At 33.8% G+C, this 22,485-nt stretch overlaps 3 pseudogenes across 1 annotated transcript; 2 read left to right on the forward strand and 1 right to left on the reverse strand.

The window, feature by feature from the left end:
- The first annotated feature begins 858 nt into the window (after positions 1-858).
- LOC136033759 (cytochrome c oxidase subunit 1-like) lies at positions 859-3,042 on the forward strand (annotated as a pseudogene). Its single transcript, XR_010619010.1, has one exon. The product of XR_010619010.1 is annotated as a cytochrome c oxidase subunit 1-like (transcript).
- Positions 1,455-14,872, reverse strand: LOC136033447 (NADH-ubiquinone oxidoreductase chain 5-like; annotated as a pseudogene).
- On the forward strand, positions 3,165-5,260 carry LOC136033760 (ATP synthase subunit a-like; annotated as a pseudogene).
- Positions 14,873-22,485: the final 7,613 nt, after the last annotated feature.

Consider the following 22,485-nt stretch of genomic DNA (forward strand, 5'->3'; position numbering starts at 1 on the left):
TCGGCACGCTTTCTGTTCTTTTTTTCTCTATCAGCCTCAAGCCTGTTTCCTTGCTGTTCTTTTGATTCCTCGGCACGCTTTCTTTTCTGACTTTCTCTATCAGCAGCAAGTTTTTTGGCATAGACTCTTTGAGCATCTTCATCGGCTTTTGCCATTGTAAGTTCATCAGTCATTTTAAACTTAAACATTAATAAATTTCTACGTGAACATATGTCTTAAATATCTTGAATGACGTCACCGTCATATCAAAAATGACGACATATGTTATAAATATCTTTGACTTTAATAGTCACGTCTACCGGTATGTGGTTATCAATCACCACGTTTTCCCGGAAGTGGCTTTTTTGCTTCTTTAGATACTGGTAGACCACTCTTATATGGCCGATTAATTGATGAATCTACTTTGGAATCACCAGATCTAGATACCAGGAATTTTCCTGTCAACATTCAAGTTTTGTTTCTCCAGAATTGCTAAGATCATCAACGTAATCCTTTTTATCAGGCACCCCATCTCTTCTTATTATATATGAAATGTAAATTTCTCTTTAAGAATCAAAATCTTACGTGCACAGAACACTTATATACACATCACCCTGCTTACAATAAAATAATTTTTAGTTAATTAGGCCCGGGTTAGAAACAACTCAAGATTTGCAATCTTGTATTTTTTTTTTAAACTACTGAGCCGTAAATTAATCATAGTAAAGGGAATAATCCTTAACTAAATTTACAATTTAGCACCTATAATCGGCCACTTTACTTATGCAACGTTGATTTTATTCTACGAATCACAAGGATATTGGAACTTTATACTTTATTTTTGGGGCTTGAGCAGGTATAGTTGGGACTTCTTTAAGAATGCTCATTCGAGCAGAGTTGGGTCAACCAGGTTCCCTGATTGGCGATGAACAAGTATATAATGTTATTGTGACAGCTCATGCATTTATTATAATTTTTTTCATGGTTATACCAATCTTGATTGGGGGATTTGGTAACTGGCTAGTACCCATTATATTGGGGGCCCCGGATATAGCATTTCCCCGGTTAAATAATTTAAGATTTTGAATACTTCCACCATCCTTGACTCTTCTCTTGGCCAGATCTATAGTTGAGAGAGGTGCAGGAACTGGATGAACAGTTTATCCCCCTCTATCCTCAGCCATTGCCCATGCCGGACCTTCTGTAGATTTAGCTATTTTCTCGCTTCATTTAGCTGGAGTTTCCTCTATCTTAGGGGCTGTAAATTTTATTACTACTATCATTAATATACGACCCCAGTCAATATCTATTGACCGTATACCTCTCTTCGTCTGAGCAGTAGGAATCACCGCCGTTCTTCTCCTTTTATCACTTCCAGTCCTAGCGGGGGCTATTACTATACTGTTAACTGATCGTAACTTAAATACTTCTTTCTTCGACCCCGCAGGTGGTGGGGATCCCATCCTTTATCAACATTTATTTTGATTTTTTGGCCATCCTGAAGTGTATATTTTAATTTTACCTGGATTCGGGATAGTGTCCCACATTATTAGCCAAGAAAGAGGTAAGAAGGAAGCATTTGGTACATTAGGTATGATTTATGCTATACTTGCAATTGGTATTCTTGGTTTTGTTGTCTGGGCTCATCATATATTTACTGTGGGAATGGACGTGGACACTCGAGCTTATTTTACTGCTGCAACTATGATTATTGCAATTCCTACGGGGATTAAGATTTTTAGATGAATCGGAACTTTACACGGGACACGACTTACTATAACTCCATCTATGTTGTGGGCCCTAGGATTTGTATTTTTGTTTACTGTGGGAGGGCTTACAGGAGTTGTCCTGTCGAACTCTAGAATTGATATTGTTCTCCATGATACTTATTATGTAGTTGCCCATTTCCACTATGTTTTATCAATGGGTGCTGTCTTTGCTATCATAGCAGGATTTGTACATTGATTTCCTCTAATGACCGGATTAAGAATGAATCAGTTTCTTCTTAAGGTACATTTCTTTATTATATTTTTAGGAGTAAACTTAACTTTTTTCCCTCAACATTTCTTAGGTCTCGCTGGAATGCCACGTCGTTACGCAGATTATCCAGATACATATGCTTCATGAAATGTAATTTCTTCATTAGGGAGAGTTACATCTATAATTGCTACATTAATATTTATTTTTTGTATTTGAGAGGCCATGATCGCTAAACGAATTAATATTTTTTCACTTAATTTAAGATCAAGTGTGGAATGAAATCATCCCCATCCGCCTGCCGATCACTCCTATGAAGAAATTACTATAATCTCTACATTTTAAAGTGGCAGAAACATATATGCATTGGATTTAAACTCCAAAGATGGGTACCCCCTTTAAAAGTGTCTCAATGATTCCAACTAGGTTTACAAAATGGGAATTCACCTCTCATAGAACAACTTATTTTTTTCCATGACCATGCTTTACTAGTAGTAATCTTAATTACTTCTCTAGTAGGCTTTTTCTTAGCTGCGTTGTTTTCTAATAAATTTCTCCATCGTTATCTACTTGATGGCCAGGCAATCGAGACGGTTTGAACCGTTATTCCTGCTATTATTTTAGTAGCTATCGCCCTTCCTTCTATTCGTCTTCTCTATTTAATTGATGAAATTCATAACCCTGCCTTGACTATTAAAGTAACGGGGCATCAGTGATACTGATCCTATGAATACTCTGATTTTGACGATATTCAATTTGATTCATACATAATCCCTTCAAATGAACTTTCTACCGGTATATATCGTTTACTTGATGTAGACAATCGTATGCCAGTGCCCTATAATCAAGCTATCCGTCTGATGATTACTTCAGATGACGTTCTACACTCATGAGCTGTGCCATCTCTAGGTATTAAGATGGATGCAGTCCCAGGCCGGCTTAATCAGTCCAGACTTCTAGTGAATATACCCGGAGTATTTTATGGACAATGTTCCGAAATTTGTGGATCTGGACATAGTTTTATACCTATTGTGATTGAAGCTGTTGGAGAGAGAGACTTTCTAAAGTGACTTGAGTTACAAATTTCATAGGGTGGCTGAAAGTCAAGCGGTAGCCTCTTAAGCTCTCTTATGGTAATTACCCCCTGTGGTACAGAGACTTAGTTTATTAATAAATATAAGGTTGTCAACTTTAAGAAGCCGATGGCAGTCTCTTATTCCTCAAATGATACCACTTCCTTGAATTATGGTTTTCCTTGTCTCTATAGCTTTACTATGAGCTATTATAACTATGGTATTTTTCCTCTATCAACCCCGTTCAGTTTCTTCTGCTAAAGGCTTCTCTGATCGAACTGTTTACTTAAATTGAAAATGATAGCAAACCTTTTTTCAGTATTTGATCCGACTTCCTCTTTTTTATCCAACTGATTAAGAATACTAATCCCACTTTTGTTTATAGTAATATCTTTCTGATTGATTCCTTCGCGACCTCAATTTTTGGCTAAGAGAGTTTTAATGGGATTAAATCGGGAGATATCCCTCCTTATAGGCCCAGCAAGATTTGGTGCCAATATCCTAGTTATTGCCCTTTTCTTATTTATTTTATTTAATAATTTTATTGGTTTATTCCCTTATATTTTTACCGCTACTAGACATTTAGCAGTTACCTTAAGACTAGCAGTTCCTCTGTGAATCTCTTTTATTCTATATACTTGGATTAAGGAGACAACGAATGCTTTAGCCCATCTTGTACCTTTAGGAACACCGGCACCTTTAATACCTTTCATGGTATTAATTGAAATCATTAGAAATATGATTCGGCCTATTACACTCTCTGTCCGTCTTGCGGCTAATATAATTGCCGGCCATCTCCTATTGACTCTTTTAGGGGCCCAAGGTACCCTGGAAAATTTATATGTTACTTCAATTGTAGTATTTTCACAGATTATCCTATTAATGTTGGAATTCTCTGTAGCTATTATTCAATCTTATGTTTTTATGACTCTAATGACTCTCTATGCAAGAGAATAATGAATCAATTAAATCACCCGTATCATTTGGTTAATATTAGACCTTGACCCCTAGCTACCGGAATGGGAGCTTTTGCGATGACTTCTGGACTTGTCAAATGGTTTCATTCATTTGATAGAATGCTATTTTTTACAGGATTAATAACAATCATATTTGTTTCGTATCAATGATGACGAGACGTATCACGAGAAGCTACTTTTCAAGGAATACATTCAACGAGGGTCGGATTCGGGTTGCGATGGGGAATAATCCTATTTATTATCTCTGAAGTTTTCTTTTTTGTCTCTTTCTTTTGGGCATTTTTTCACAGAAGTTTGTCGCCAAATATTGAAGTTGGGGCCTTATGACCCCCGATCGGAGTGGAAAGCTTTAATCCATTTCAAGTGCCCCTGCTTAATACAAGTATTCTACTGGCTTCAGGAGTTACGGTAACTTGAGCCCACCATGCCTTAATAGAAAATAATTTTGATCAATGCCTCCAGGGGCTTCTATTTACTGTATTGCTGGGGTTATATTTTTCATTTCTTCAAGGGTTGGAGTACATAGAAGCCTCGTTTACTATTGCGGATAGAATCTATGGGTCTACATTCTTTTTAGCGACAGGTTTTCATGGTTTACATGTACTTATTGGTACTATTTTTCTTATAATTTGTATCTTACGTCACGCTAAGTGCTACTTTTCTCCCCAACATCATTTTGGGTTTGAAGCTGCAGCTTGATATTGACACTTTGTTGATGTTGTCTGATTGTTTCTCTATCTTTCTATCTACTGATGAGGTGAATAGGATCTTTCTAGTATAAATATTATACTTGACTTCCAATCAAGAGATCCTGTTAGGGAGAGGTAATTATTTTAATTTGACTAAGAATTTTTATGCTTGTTTTTATTATATTAACCCTCGGAATGTTTGTGAATAAGAAAGTCTCTCTGGATCGCGAAAAGAGTTCACCATTTGAATGCGGATTCGATCCTTTGAATTCCTCTCGTACCCCCTTTTCTATTCGGTTCTTTGTTATTACTCTAATTTTTCTTATTTTTGATGTAGAGATTACTTTACTTCTACCTATGGTATATTTGAATATGTCTTCACCGACAACCTACCTGATTATCTTCTTTACTTTCATCCTTGTTGCAGGGGTATTTTATGAGTGAAGGGAAGGTGCCCTAAGATGAATTAAATAATCATTAACTTTATCAAAGACACTTTATTCAGGAGAATAGTTTAAATAGAACATTGGGTTTGCATCCTAAAAGAGGGATGTTCCTTCTCTCAGAGTGAGAATTGATGTTATCAAATCCAGTTTCGACCTGAATTTAGGCCTTTCGGCCCCCACTCTTTAGCAGAAGCTAATTGATAGCGCTTCATTGTTAATGAAGAGGAAGGGATGACCCCTGTTAAGAGGCAGAAAGAAGGATGGGAGCTGCTAACTCTTCAACCGGGTAGTTAAATTCTACTCACTGCCTATTTATATAGTATATTTAATACAATGCATTTTCAATGCATAAATGGATAAATATCCTTTAAATATTTCCAGGAATCATCCACCCCAACATCTTCAGTGTTGTGCTCTTATTAAGCTATAGAAATATATAAATAGTGTGAATAATAAAGAAGATAGGATAAGTACCTTATATGGAGAGGAGGTTAGGAACGAAAATAAAGATGACCCCCGTAAGCTATTATGATAGATTAATGACGGCCCCGCTTCTTCTACCCAACCACAATCACCCTCATGATAGAGGAGTTCACCCATAAATAAAGGTATGAAGCTTGTTCGCCCTGTAATGTATGGTAGAAATATTATTCTACTTACATAATGTCTTAGGCTTGAACTAAATGATTTGACAAAGTAAGGTAAAATCACCCCTACTGTAATAAGGGAGAGGAGGAGAATCTTTTCAAATGGACCTAAGATGATTCTTACGTCCCCCAGAAAACATCAATAAAAGATATACCCCCCTATAACAGCCCCTCAATAAAGAACAAAAAGAGGAGTTAGATACTCCCCCTCTTCGTCCCTGTATTGACAGCTTAAATTATAATTATAGGAGCACAAACATATTATCGCAATTCGTGAAGAGTAAGTTCTTGTTAGAAGACATGAAACTAATATAAGTACACTAGGAAATAATATATACAGACTCTCTGAAGATTCAATAATTAGGTCTTTTGAAAAGAAACCCGATAAATACGGGAACCCTATCAATCTAAGAGAGCAAACTAAGATAATATAACTAGTGTAAGGGAGTATCCTGGATACCCCTCCTATACGACGCATATCTTGTACCCCTAGCGAATGAATTACGACCCCCGAACATATAAAAAGAAGAGCCTTAAAAAGTGCATGGGCAAAAAGATGAAAATAACAAAATAGAGTGAGCCCTAAGCCTAGAGAAAATATTATTACCCCTAGCTGGCTTAATGTAGATAACGCAATTACTCGTTTTAGATCGTTTTCTCCGAACGCAGCCAGGCCTGAAAAAAAGGAAGTTAAGGCCCCCATGACAACGAGTAAAAAACACCCTCTCTCTTCAAATGAGGGAGACAAACGAATTATCAAATAAATCCCGGCTGTCACTAGTGTGGATGAATGGACTAGGGATGAGACAGGGGTAGGAGCCGCCATGGCTGCTGGTAACCATGCAGAAAAAGGTAGTTGAGCTCTTTTGGTAAAAGAAGATGAAATGAAGAAAAGCATAATTGATAAAGAGAAGTATCTTAAGAATATATAGTCCCAGCTCTTAGAGTAAAATATTAGCCCCAATGACCATAAGATTAATACATCACCTACTCGGTTTCTTAAAATAGTAATTATTCCTCTAGAGGAAGAATTATAATTTTTGTAAAATATAATTAATAGATATGAAGTGATACCTAGCCCATCTCAACCTAATATTAATCTCAATCCATCCGAAGATATAATCAACAGAACCATAGATGAGATGAATCCTAATATTATGTATATGAAACGATTAACAAAAGTTTCACCTCTTATGTAATAAGAAGAATAAATTATAACTTGAGAAGAGATTAAGAGAACTAAGAAGATGAATGATAGTCTTAGCCAATCAAAGCACACTTGATAATCCAAATGCAAAAAGGATACTTTTAATAAGTAGATTTCATCTGATAGGAATAATAAAAATGAGCAACAAACACTTATTACTCCGATAAATAGTAAGATGTAGCCTGATACAAAATATAACAATACTGTCAGAGATGACTCTCCTTTAGTTCCACAAACTAATATTCTCTTTAAACTATAACAGTAGACGAAAATTAAAGTCAGTAACGGAATCAGATGAGCTCTTCCGATTATATATTCCTTTAAGTTATATTCTAATCAGCTAAAGATATATAATCTCTCCCCGTGACTTGTACTGGAGTATAAATAAATACAATAGCAAGATGAAAGAAAACATAAGATTCCAGATAAGCCTACTACTATTCAGTCTAGACTAACTACGCCGATAAAAAAATATATTTCGGAAAAGAAGTTAAGTGAGGGGGGTAATCCTATATTGAGAAAGCTAAGACTGAGTCATCAAAAACATAAATATGGAAAAAGAGAGATTATTCTACGGGTAAGAAGGAATCTGCGACTTCAGATGCGCGCATAAAATAGATAGCTTAAGTAGAATAATCCAGAGGAACAGATCCCGTGAGATACCATTATTAAAATTGATCTTATGTTGGTGTAAGTACAAGATATAAGTATACCTAGAATGACGAATGATATGTGAGCGACGGAGGAATAAGCAATTAAGGATTTGACATCAGATTGGCGTAGACAGATCAAGCAGCTGAAGATCCCGCCTATTAAGCAGACCCCTATTAATGTTGTTTCTCTATAAATATTTAATGCTTGTACTAAATAGAGGCCGTAACCCCCTAGCTTGAGGAGAATAGCGGCTAATACTATAGAGCCAGTTACTGGAGCCTCTACGTGAGCCTTAGGTAATCAAATGTGTGCAAAATAAACCGGGAGTTTCACTAGAAAAGAAAGGATGGCTAGCAAGAAGATTATCTTGTCTATGAAATTACCCCAAAATTGTAAGAAGGATGACGAATAAATACTCGTATGAGCAATGATGATAAAGAGTAGAGGTAAAGAGGATAGTAGAGTGTAGAATAAGAAATAATAGGAAGCAGGTAGACGCTCTGGCTGGTAACCTCACCCGAGGATTAAAATAATTGTGGGAATTAGAGAGCACTCAAAGAAGACGTAGAATAAGATGAATGACTGCGTAGTAAAGGTGAGTCACAGGAGGACAAACAAGCTTACAAGAATAGTTCTATAGCTTAATGGCCAACTTGGCTTTAATCTGATAACTATTAAAAAGAAAATTCCTGAAGTCAATGTTAAAAGAATAATTCCCCACTCTAGATGGAATTCTGATATTAACTTGTATATTAATATTAAGTATATTAAACTTGAGGTAAAGAACCACTTATTCATTTAGGAACTGTACTTGATCTGATCCTGACGAACGTACTAAAGATACCAATACTGATAATCCTAGAGCTCCTTCACAAACTGTGACTCTAAGAAAGATGAATGCGTTAATTATTCTCATATAATTTGAATATACCAATAATCTGAACAATAAAAGAATGAGAAATTCTAATCTCAATAGAGTTACTAGAAGATGCTTGTTTCTTGAAGAGAAAATTAGTAATCCTAAAGAAAGTGATAGGTAAATTATTATGATTGACTGAGTAATTAAAAAATAACATCGGTCTTGTAAACCGAATTTAGAGGAATCTCTCGGTCTTCAAAAGAGTTATTAACATCTTTAACTTCCAAAGTTAATATTTTTATTAAACTACCTTTTGACATCCTAGGATCTATCGTTGTTATTTCCATATTTATACTTCTAATGAATCATCCTCTTGCTTTTACACTCTCGTTGTTCGTTCAAACTTTATTGATTTATGTTATGCTTAAAAATGTTTCTCTGTGAATTTCACTAATTCTCTTTTTGATCTTTCTAGGGGGGATTCTCGTAATGTTTATTTATGTGTCTTCGCTAAGAGCTAACGAGAAATTTGCTGTGGATTTAACGTCATTTATATGAGTGGTACCTACAATTGTCTTGTCTTTCTTAGTTTTAAATAAGAATTTCATGTTTATGAGCCCTTCCTCGGGCTACCTTTATCCCACCAATTTCGTGATCATCAATTTTAATGTTAATAGACTTACCATATTGGCCTACTCGTTTATAGTGGTGTATTTATTTTTAGCACTCCTGCTGGTCATTGATTTTTTAAACAGTAATAAAAAACCTTTACGGTCAATGATCTAGTGATTCCGTAATATTAGGAAATAAAATGTTATCTCTACGTAAGACGCAACCTACCCTTAAAATCATTAATTCTGCCTTGGTGGATCTACCTGTGCCGGCCAACATTTCTATTTGATGAAACTTTGGCTCTCTCCTGGGCCTCTGTCTTCTTATTCAAATTGTTACTGGACTTTTTTTAGCGATGCATTACACGGCGAGAGTAGACTTAGCTTTCTCTAGAGTGGCCCATATTTGCCGAGATGTCAACTACGGTTGACTGCTCCGAACTGTCCACGCCAATGGTGCCTCTTTTTTCTTTATTTGTATTTATTTTCATATTGGCCGAGGGATGTATTATGGTTCTTTTCATTATTTCGAGACATGAATGACTGGAATTGCTCTTTTGTTTCTTGTGATGGCCGCTGCTTTTTTAGGGTATGTTCTCCCGTGAGGTCAAATGTCCTTCTGGGGGGCGACTGTAATTACAAACTTAGTATCCGCCGTACCTTATATTGGTAACGATGTAGTACAATGGTTATGAGGGGGGTTTGCTGTTGATAACCCTACTCTGACGCGATTTTTCACTTTTCATTTCTTGATCCCCTTTCTGGTAGCCGGTCTGACAATAATTCATCTTTTATTCCTTCATCAAAGAGGTTCAAATAACCCCCTTGGAATTAACGCTAACTTAGACAAGTTACCGTTCCACCCTTATTTTACCATTAAGGATACCGTGGGGTTTATAGTCCTTGTCTTTTTTCTTGTGACTCTCTCCTTAACTAGACCCTATCTTCTAGGGGACCCAGATAATTTCATTCCTGCTAACCCATTGGTTACCCCAGCTCATATTCAACCGGAATGATATTTTCTGTTTGCATACGCTATTTTGCGGTCTATTCCTAATAAGCTAGGAGGGGTGATCGCCCTTGTCTCTTCTATTCTTATTCTTGTGTCCCTTCCCTTTGGAGAATGACCAACACTGGGATAACTGCATCAATGACGCGTGCGAAACGTCAACCCCAAGTCAAATTCGTGCATTGTTTGGCATCATTTTAACAACTTGCTCTCCATCAGCTCCTACAGAGTTATGGGAAAAATATAAGTCAAAAATGTCCGAAGATATACTCCATCGAAAACAGTTAGAGACGTCAGATATGACTTTTGATTTTACATCAGAAATTTATAACTACACTTTAGTTATTATAGAAGATTTGTGCGTACGTATGGCAAACAAACCTCTTCGGGATTTGGGAATGCCTTCACCTTACCGTATCGCTGCTGTTTCGACATGTGTAGAATTGGATCGTGAACAAAGTTACAGTACGAGTGATCTATTGTCGTATGTACAAAATAACATTTCCAAGTTAACGTCGGAACAAAAAGACATTTATGATACGATAATGCATTGTGTCGATAACAACGTTGGAAAAATTTTCTTTTTGGATGCGCCAGGAGGTACTGGTAAAACATTTGTGATAAAACTAATTCTGGCATCAATTTGATCAAAAAATGATATAGCGTTGGCAATTGCGTCGTCCAGACTAGCCGCAACATTGCTGCCTGGTGGAAGAACTGCTCATTCTGCTTTGAAATTGCCAATTGGAAACGGAAAGCTCCCAGTAGACTCAATTTCAGGACGTATACAACTACCTGCTGATTTCTGTAATTTAGTGACGTCCAAAAATGAATTGATTGAAAAAGTATTTCCGAATATTCTAAAAAATTTTAAAAATAATAAATGGCTAAGTGAAAGAGCGATTCTCGCACCCAAAAATATAGACGTCCACGAAATCAACAATATTGTTTTGACCAAGATTCGAGACCAGGCAGTCCTTTACAAGTCAGTCGACACAGTTTTGGAACCAAATGAAGCGGTTAATTATCCATCTGAATTTTTAAATTCCATAGATCTTTCAGGGTTTCCATCACACGTGCTACAACTAAAAATAGGCGTACCAATAATACTTTTAAGAAATATAAACCCACCAAAGCTTTGCAATGGCACTTGACTTGCCGTAAAAAAACACAATGGAAAACCTAATAGAGGCCACAATCTTGACAGGGCCTTTTGAGGGTGAGGCTGTTCTTATTCCTCGCATTCCCATGATTCCAACGGATCTGCCTTTTCAATTTAAAGATTGCAATTCCCAATTCGATTAGCATTTGCAATCACCATTAACAAAGCTCAAGGTCAATCATTAGAAAAATGTGGTAGGCTATAGATCTTAATACTGATTGTTTTTCCCATGGACAATTGTACGTTGCATGTTCGAGGGTCGGTAAACCTGACAATCTATTTATATGCAGCGACAATTGGACAGCGAAGGATGTTGTATATTCGCAAGTTTTACGCAGTTAATTTGTATTGTATCTATCTATCTATCTATCTATCTATATAAAACGAGTTGTGTGTATGCATGTTCGTTTTTTTGTAAAAAGAGTGTTTGCATATGATGTCATTATTAGTACATACGGCTTTGTATATGCAGAGGCAATGGGAAAGCCAAGAATGTTGTATATTCGCAATTTTTACGTAGTTTAACTCCTGCAGACGAAATGAATGCTTGCCTAAAAAATTCTAATTTATGGGCACGTGTAAAAATATTAAAATTAACTACAAATATGCGTGTCCGATTGTAGAACGATGACTCTGGTCAAACAGTAGACTCAATTTCAGGACGTATACAACTACCTGCTGATTTCTGTAATTTAGTGACGTCCAAAAATGAATTACCAAAAAAGTCCACCTGAAAACGTCTGTCACTTCCAACATGTAAACACAGGTCAAAGTTTTCAACTTGCAGCCCCTCCCACGACGAATGCGGGGGAGTAAGTCGTCCCTAGAGACATAGTTATTAAATTTTTTGACTATAGTGAATAAAATAGATAACTCAGAATTTCGATCTGGTGACTTTGGGGAAAAAATGAGCGTGGCCCTCCAATTTTTTTGGTCACTTAAAAAGGGCACTAGAACTTTTAATTTCCGTTAGAATGAGCCCTCTCGTAAGACTCTAGGACCACTCGGTCGATACGATCAACCCTGGGAAAAAAACAAAACAAAAAAAAAACAAGAAAACAAATAAACACGCATCCGTGATCTGTCTTCTGGCAAAAATGTGAAATTTCACATTTTTGTAAATAGGAGCTTGAAACTTCTACAATAAGATTCTTTGATACTTTTAATCTGATGGTGTGATTTTCGTTACTATTGTATGACTTTTGGGGGGTGTTTCTCCCTATTTTTTAAAATGAGGCAAATTTTCTCAGGCTCGCAACTTTTGACGGGTATAACTGATCTTGATAAAACTTGTATATTTAAAATCAGCATTAAAATGCGATTCTTTTGATGTAACTATTGTTATCAAAATTCCATTTTTTTAGAGTTTCGGTTACTATTGAGCCAGGTCGCTCCTTACTACAGTTCGTTACCACGAACTGTTTGATAAATCGGGAAAGAAGGAATTGAAACAGCGAGGCAGCTCACCATGAAGATACTTGAAAAATATTGAAGGGCAGGAGATGACATAGAGTGCATAAGTATTCAAAAGCACTTTTCGATGTCCTTTATTAAATTCGTTAACTAACTACCGAGCCTTTTGATGAATTAGTTTAATCGGATGGAGTAGGGAGTGAAAAGTAGACATCCAAATCAAGTTGCAGCAAGCTAAATACTGCTGAATGAGTGAAAAATACAGGGTCCGAAGAATAAATCCAGAAAAAATGTGTCTAAATTTTCGAATAATCCCAAGATTACGTGATATTTTTGCTTGGACCATCTTGATGTGGTTTCTAAAAGAAAGATTCTCATCCGACAAAATTCCAAGGAAACGCACGTATCTTACGTTAGGTCAAGACAAAGGTCCTTTCGAGGTAGATATATTTGATAAGGCCGGGCATACCTTGCCAGTTCTTGAAAATATGAGAAAGTGTGATTTAGCGATATTTAAAGCACGTCGGTTAGTATCAAACCAGTGGTAAGACCGTTCCACAAGCATTTGATGTTTAACCTCCAAAGCTTGTTCTGTTTCTTCAGCACATAGGATATTGCTGTCGTCAGCGAAGACAACTAAATCTTCATGAGGAAATGGCAGAATATCAGAAGAGTTTACAATTACAGAGATGTGTCCTTCTAATACCCGACTGACAATTTACTTATTTAAAATTTCATTTCCGATACAATTTAATTTTTATTCCTGTATTCCAAGCTATAGTATCGTTCTTATCCTCAAATGTTCCCTTCTCAACGCCCCACTCTTTACGCTAAAGTTTTTTACTGTTTAATAAAGTAAAATTGAGTGAAAGAGTCAAACTTTAGCGTAAAGAGCGGGGCATTGAGAAGGGAACAGCCTCTTTCATACACGGAGTAATTTCTGGTCGTTTTAAGTTTTAATGTTGCTCCTTACTTTCAGTTAAAAAAAAAATAGATTTTTTTTTGTTAAATATTACAAAAAGAGATATTACCAGGTGCTAGCGTCGTCATAGTAACAGGTCGAGCCGCAGAACATGACTGAGTTGCTGACGTCGTTATCGTTGAAGAGCTCTCAGACGATGTGCCACTGATATAAGCCAAGGCTGAAGCCAAAGCTATTGCATGGGTGGGAACAGCTGAAGGAGAGGACGGAGACTCATCTGATCTATGGTAGGATCCCAGCCATCTTGTAGGTTTGGGTCTTGAAACAGTACCATTACTTCCTATAAAAGATAATATACGCTAAACAAATAGGAGCAAAGCTAAAGAAGGATGTTATAATAGAGTTAGATGAACGAAAATATTTAGACGACTATTATTTCCTGATAAAGTGGGGAAAGTTTTAGGATAAGGAACGCCAAGGAGACTGCACCCAAGAAGATTTAGGGCGATGGAATGGGTAGCTCCAACTACAAATAGCAGCCAGAATTCGGTAAAAAATAGATAAACTTTTACTCAAGTCTTCCGTAAGAGTAACCTTTTGATAAGCAGCAAAAATAGGCACCCCCTAAATCCTGTTGAGGTAGGCTACAGTGTCATCTTTTCTTTAATTAGGTGATCCCAACAGGGGATGCATGGCCTCGAGGAATGTGCTAATGATTTTGCCAGGCAAGTTCAGTACGACTTTCTAGTAGCCTAAAATTACCTAATACACTAGCATATATTAGATAGCAGGCTATTTCAGCAAAACAGAAAACAATTAAACAAATCAAAGGGGACAGAACAGGAAAATACTTTATTAGAATAAATCCCTGTCTTTGATAAATAAAGTAAAACAAAATAAAATATTTTTTTTCAAACACACAGCAGGACAAATCAGTGAAGGATTGTGCTCAGAATTACGTTCCCTCAAATTTTTTGAAATATTCATGAACATCCCAGAAACAAAATTCTAATGAGGTCTAAGAAAAATCACAAAAATCAATTATCCAGACTTTGGAGGATCAAAGGCTTGTCAAGAAATGCAACTCCAAGGGCTCTTGGAAAAAGCAATGTGGTTCACATTTCGACCAATATTCATAAAGATTTCCACTATCGCTTACCTCGATTATTGATACCCTGATGTCGACGATTTAAAGCTATTTCTGGGTCTCGACCACCCCCTCCCTTTCGCAACCTATACGAGTTCATCTATTTGCAGCCCAAAAACATAATTCAGAAAGGCATAAATCCCGTTAAATCAAACATAGAGCTATTCATAAAAGAGAAATACGACGTTTAAAAGCTTCTGCAGTTCGTTTAAATACAACAATCTATACTTAAAAAGTATATATCTTAAAAAATGTATCTTATATATATTTTATATATTTTTATTATATTTATTATATTATATTTACTATTTTATTATATATATTATTATATTATATATAAATATTATATATACTTATTATATATCATATTTATAATATTATATTATATTTATTGTATTTTATATATTTTATATATACATATATATATATATATATATATATATATATATATATATATATATATATATATATATATATATATATATATATATATATATATATATATATGTATTGTGATATCTTAAAAAGGGAGTTATGCACAACTAATGTTTATGAAAAGGTAAATATAGAGGATGAGAATTTAATTGAAAAGACTGAAGAAATACTTTTTAAAAATTTTAATATTAAAATAAATGACAATGATAAAAAGTTCCCTTTCCTATATTGGACTTTAAAATTTCATAAGAATCCCCCTAAACCACGGTTTATTGCTGGAGCAGCTAAATGTCCAACCCGCATTGCTGCTACTGACCTCTCTTTAATTTTAAAGGAAATTGTAAATAAACTTAAAACATATTGTTCTGGTATTAAAAAATTTTCGAATTTTAATCCATATTGGAGTGTTAATAATTCACTGCAGGTGATAGATTCTTTAACAATGGTTTCAGCTAAAAGAATTGAGTCTTTCGATTTTGCGACAATGTATACTAATTTATCACTTAATTTAGTGTTTGATAATTTAAAAACTGTTATAAAGAAATCTTTCCTCTTATCTAGTAAAAGGTTCTTAAAAATAGACAGTTATAATAAAAAAGCCATATGGACAAACTGCTTTAATACTACAGTTAACTTGAGATGTTACAGCTTGGATATGATTTTTGAGTTATTGGAATTTGTTTTATACAATACTTATATAAGATTTGGGGGTGATTTGTACAAGCAAATAATGGGAATTCCCATGGGGGGGAATGCCAGCCCATTTATAGCTGACTTGTTTTTAAGTCAACTAGAATATAAATATATGATGGATAAGAATAATCCAATTAATTTAAAACATGCTTTGTCAAATAATAAAAGATATTTAGATGATATTTTGGTCTTAAATTGTAAGGATTTCATTGATATTTCTAAAAATATATATCCATCAGAGCTTATTCTTGAGCCTAGTCATGGCGCTGGTCATGAAGATCATTTCTTAGATTTAAATATTAATATTTGTGATAATAATAAATTAAGTTTTAAAATGTATAATAAAACGGATGATTTTGATTTTGAAGTGATTAGTTTCCCATTCCCTCAAAGTAATATACACTCAAATATCACATATTCAGCGTTTTTCTCACAGTTACTTCGTTATGCAAGGATTTTTAGTAATTATATTGATTTTAAAAATAGATGTAAAATCTTAAGCCAAAAATTGATATCAAGAGGTTTTTCTGCAAATAAATTAACTTGGCAATTTAAAAAATTTAGTTTTCATTATAACGAGCTTTTAAATAAATATCAAAAGAATTATCTAGAAATACTTAAAGAAATTTTTAACTAATTTCGGAGGTTCGAGAAATGTTGTCACAGCGCCATTTATTTTGAATTGTGTTTCTAATTGAGCGGATTTTTTTTAAAAAATTAGCCACATGGTAAAGATGAATTCTATAATTGTTTAGTTCATTCAGGTTTTTTGCAATGTGTTAATATTTGTGATTTGGTAAAATTTATAATATTTAGTTTACCTATTGTTGCTAAAGGGAGGGATATATTAACAGGATAAGCTTGTTTTGGTTTTACTTGGTTGTTTTACATTTGCTGTTTTTTTTTTTTTCATAGGCATGTATTTTGGGGGTGATACCTGACGCGGGGATGCCATGGGTATTCTGTGGTAGCCACAACACTGTGCTGGGTAGAGAATTTAGAGTGGCGAAACCCTATATAGGCCAGTGTATTCTCCTGATGAGCCCTTATGTTGGGTGTTGCCTCTGAATTATTTGTCTATATTATTTTTTCTATTGTTCGGTAAATGACGACTTATTGACGACATGACTGCCTGTCCATGGATTATTCTTTATGGTTGATTGTGTGTGGCTATGCTGTTTGACCTATGTGATTGTATGGATGAGTGGGGTTAAGGCCTCATTCAAGTGCTGGTCTATATTAATCACTAGTTTAGGAAAGCAGTCTTCCTTTTCTCCTTCTGTCTCTTTTTTTTTTGTGCTGTAGCATTGGTGATTTCTCTTTTCATGATATATATATATATATATATATATATATATATATATATATATATATATATATATATATATATATATATATATATATATATATATATATATATATGTATACATTATATATATATATATATATAAAAGTATATATCCCTTTCAATATCTTTAGAGAATAAAAAAAAGAAATGTTTTTGATTCAAGTGCGTAATTAATAATAGTGTTATGATAAATAGGCAATTAATAAAGTATTTATCGCCATTATTTTCATAATACCCAATAGGTATGTCCTTATTTCGTCAACGACCTTAGAAGAATGAGACATACTTATCAGGTAGCCTCTAGGTCAATGACGCTTACTTCAAACGCAACATTTTTAGGGAAAAAATATTCAAAACCACTATTTGAACGGACAGCCTAATTTTGCCAGAAAATAAAATGAAAATGCGATTTTACTTCCTTTTTTATTATTAAATTGTTGCATTAATAGATGCAGACATCCAAACTTTAAAGGGTGGGACAGAAGCTGCAATAGTATGCCACTAAATAGTTGCCACTATTTGAACGGACAGCATAATTTTGCCAGATATTAAAATGAGAATAAAATTTTTACTTTTTTTTAAACTAAATGGTTGCATTAATAGATGCAAACAGCCAAACTTTCAAGGGTGGGACGGAAGCTGCAATAGTAAATTTTCGGATAAAATGACAGGGTTTGCACATTTTAGTTTCCGCGAGTTCAGCACATTTGGCACAGGGTTTGCGCAAAATTAAACCACCGCTAAATTTTGACTCTTCCTCATAACTCTACTTTTTAAAACAATACAAAGCTTTAGCATAAAGAGTGGGGCGTTGAGGAGAGGACAGCTCCTTTCATATGCGGAATAATTCCTGTTTGTTTTAAGTTTTAAGTTCCCTTGTTTTTTGTTTTGTTTTTATTTATAACTATTTAAAATGCCTAAACTGTCTCAAAACATGTCTGATGCATAGCAGGACCCACTAAATGCTAAATAGAATTTGTAATATTTTTTTTTTTTACATAAGCGCCAGTTTTCACTCTTACCACTTACTCCATGTTGTTTGGCCACTACTTAAGTAAGTAACCCTTTCCCATTAATGTGGTTACAAATTTTTGTCACTGTATTGATCCTTGACTTCTGATTGGGGGTGGAGGAGAAAATCAGTTCGACAAGGAAAACAGAATTCATGCGGGTAAAATCAACCCAATTCCTACCATTTGAAGCCAGGAATAATCGCAAGGATCCACAAACCACATGTGTTGCCACTTATTTTAAAATCAAAAGCTCAAGATATCGACCTTAAAAGGCTGGAAATAAGACAATAAGAATAAGGAAATAAGGAAATACCCAAGAGGTCCTTGATCTCGTCGTTACCCATAATCTTATCCATTGTTTCTTATAATTATATAATAATTTAAAGCTGCTCTTTACGCTAAGGTATATTAATTCTTAACTTAAAGTCTTTTGTAGTATCAAAAAATGAAAAAAATACCCGGATGGTGATTGCAAAGAGTTCCCTTTACTGATTGTCTTTAAAAGTATTTTATATAAAAACTCTACTATTTAATCTCTATCTATCTTCTAAAACATAGAATTTTTTATTAAGCCTGCAGCTGCAACTTGCATCAAAGGGACAAAATACGATTATTCTTGGATTTATTACTCTCAAAATCCATCCATTTGTCCAATCAGAATTATGATAGTAATTACAAATTTTCTTAATTTTTTACAAAAGGTTTTCTGTTAGTCCTAAAGGATTAAAATAATGCCATTGAGAAGCATTTTCATTTGGTCAAAAAAGTAAAATCTTTTGAACCCAACAATGTTGCGAAGATCTGATTTCCTGGAATGCATAAGGTTTTCCATTTTCTATTTAAATTCACGAGTATATATGAACCATAGCCTATAGGACCCAAAGTTTGAAGAATGTTTTAGAAAAAACAGTCTAGACAAAATTGGGACAGGTGTTTTTCCTCCTTGGAAATCCCCCTCCCCCAAAGGAAATCTGTTCCCCACCAAAACCTCCATGAAAATTCCCCATACAAAAGGTATTGCATCACAGAGAAAGCATAAAACACGTAGCTCAAAATGTTGATTAGGTGTCCTAAGATTTATTTGATAACCCCATGCCCCCTCACTTTTTGGTTAAATCTTAAAAATCTTCAATGTTCAATTTTCTGTTGTTCAGTATATTGCCGCATAGCGCATTAAAAACTCCTAATCATAACTTGAAACTCCTAAAAATGCATGTTTTCTTTTTTAACCATCCCCCTCCCTATAAATCCAATAAATCTAACGAATTTGAATAATCAACCTCTAGTCTTCTCAGCTAGGGGGAGTGATTTCCCCCCCTCTCCCTCTTGCCCCTACAGGTAAACATAACCAATAAACTGAACAACTTTTTGATGATGTATTGGCCCCTGTTTATCTTGAACCTTCGATTAGAATTTTCTTGCAATTTTGTTTTCTTTCCTTATCATCTCTTTTTGTTAATTTCTTTTTCGTTTTTCGTTTTTTTTCCTCTTTTTTTTCCATTTTCGTGCAACTATTTTTTCAGAGAGCCAGCATTTTTGGGGGTTTAAAGAGATTTCTTGTCGTTTTTTAAAAGTCGAAATTTACTGGAAACCAACGGAAATTTATTGGAGACCAACCAGTATTTTCCACGAGGGGTAGTATTTTCCACGAGGGGTAATATTTTCCATGGGGGTGTTTTTAGGATGGGTATTCTTCGGGCATGAAAATACCTATTTTATTGTCCAAATGGTTATATAATGGTTATATATATATATATATATATATATATATATATATATATATATATATATATATATATATATATATATATATATCATGAAAAGAGAAATCACCAATGCTACAGCACAAAAAAAAAGAGACAGAAGGAGAAAAGGAAGACTGTTTTCCTAAATTAGTGATTAATATAGACCAGCACTTGAATGAGGCCTTAACCCTACTCATCCATACAATCACATAGGTCAAACAGCATAGCCACACACAATCAACCATAAAGAATAATCCATGGACAGGCAGTCATGTCGTCAATAAGTCGTCATTTACCGAACAATAGAAAAAATAATATAGACAAATAATTCAGAGGCAACACCCAACATAAGGGCTCATCAGGAGAATACACTGGCCTATATAGGGTTTCGCCACTCTAAATTCTCTACCCAGCACAGTGTTGTGGCTACCACAGAATACCCATGGCATCCCCGCGTCAGGTATCACCCCCAAAATACATGCCTATGAAAAAAAAAAAAACAGCAAATGTAAAACAACCAAGTAAAACCAAAACAAGCTTATCCTGTTAATATATCCCTCCCTTTAGCAACAATAGGTAAACTAAATATTATAAATTTTACCAAATCACAAATATTAACACATTGCAAAAAACCTGAATGAACTAAACAATTATAGAATTCATCTTTACCATGTGGCTAATTTTTTAAAAAAAATCCGCTCAATTAGAAACACAATTCAAAATAAATGGCGCTGTGACAACATTTCTCGAACCTCCGAAATTAGTTAAAAATTTCTTTAAGTATTTCTAGATAATTCTTTTGATATTTATTTAAAAGCTCGTTATAATGAAAACTAAATTTTTTAAATTGCCAAGTTAATTTATTTGCAGAAAAACCTCTTGATATCAATTTTTGGCTTAAGATTTTACATCTATTTTTAAAATCAATATAATTACTACAAATCCTTGCATAACGAAGTAACTGTGAGAAAAACGCTGAATATGTGATATTTGAGTGTATATTACTTTCAGGGAATGGGAAACTAATCACTTCAAAATCAAAATCATCCGTTTTATTATACATTTTAAAACTTAATTTATTATTATCACAAATATTAATATTTAAATCTAAGAAATGATCTTCATGACCAGCGCCATGACTAGGCTCAAGAATAAGCTCTGATGGATATATATTTTTAGAAATATCAATGAAATCCTTACAATTTAAGACCAAAATATCATCTAAATATCTTTTATTATTTGACAAAGCATGTTTTAAATTAATTGGATTATTCTTATCCATCATATATTTATATTCTAGTTGACTTAAAAACAAGTCAGCTATAAATGGGCTGGCATTCCCCCCCATGGGAATTCCCATTATTTGCTTGTACAAATCACCCCCAAATCTTATATAAGTATTGTATAAAACAAATTCCAATAACTCAAAAATCATATCCAAGCTGTAACATCTCAAGTTAACTGTAGTATTAAAGCAGTTTGTCCATATGGCTTTTTTATTATAACTGTCTATTTTTAAGAACCTTTTACTAGATAAGAGGAAAGATTTCTTTATAACAGTTTTTAAATTATCAAACACTAAATTAAGTGATAAATTAGTATACATTGTCGCAAAATCGAAAGACTCAATTCTTTTAGCTGAAACCATTGTTAAAGAATCTATCACCTGCAGTGAATTATTAACACTCCAATATGGATTAAAATTCGAAAATTTTTTAATACCAGAACAATATGTTTTAAGTTTATTTACAATTTCCTTTAAAATTAAAGAGAGGTCAGTAGCAGCAATGCGGGTTGGACATTTAGCTGCTCCAGCAATAAACCGTGGTTTAGGGGGATTCTTATGAAATTTTAAAGTCCAATATAGGAAAGGGAACTTTTTATCATTGTCATTTATTTTAATATTAAAATTTTTAAAAAGTATTTCTTCAGTCTTTTCAATTAAATTCTCATCCTCTATATTTACCTTTTCATAAACATTAGTTGTGCATAACTCCCTTTTTAAGATATCACAATACATATATATATATATATATATATATATATATATATATATATATATATATATATATATATATATATATATATATATATATATATATATATATATATATATGTATATATAAAATATATAAAATACAATAAATATAATATAATATTATAAATATGATATATAATAAGTATATATAATATTTATATATAATATAATAATATATATAATAAAATAGTAAATATAATATAATAAATATAATAAAAATATATAAAATATATATAAGATATATTTTTTAAGATATATACTTTTTAAGTATAGATTGTTGTATTTAAACGAACTGCAGAAGCTTTTAAACGCCGTATTTCTCTTTTATGAATAGCTCTATGTTTGATTTAACGGGATTTATGCCTTTCTGAGTTATGTTATTGGGCTGCAAATAGATGAATTCGTATAGGTTGCGAAAGGGAGGGGTGGTGGAGACCCAGA

Source organism: Artemia franciscana, chromosome 12, assembly GCF_032884065.1.
Source record: "Artemia franciscana chromosome 12, ASM3288406v1, whole genome shotgun sequence".
In the NCBI taxonomy this organism is placed as follows: domain Eukaryota; kingdom Metazoa; phylum Arthropoda; class Branchiopoda; order Anostraca; family Artemiidae; genus Artemia; species Artemia franciscana.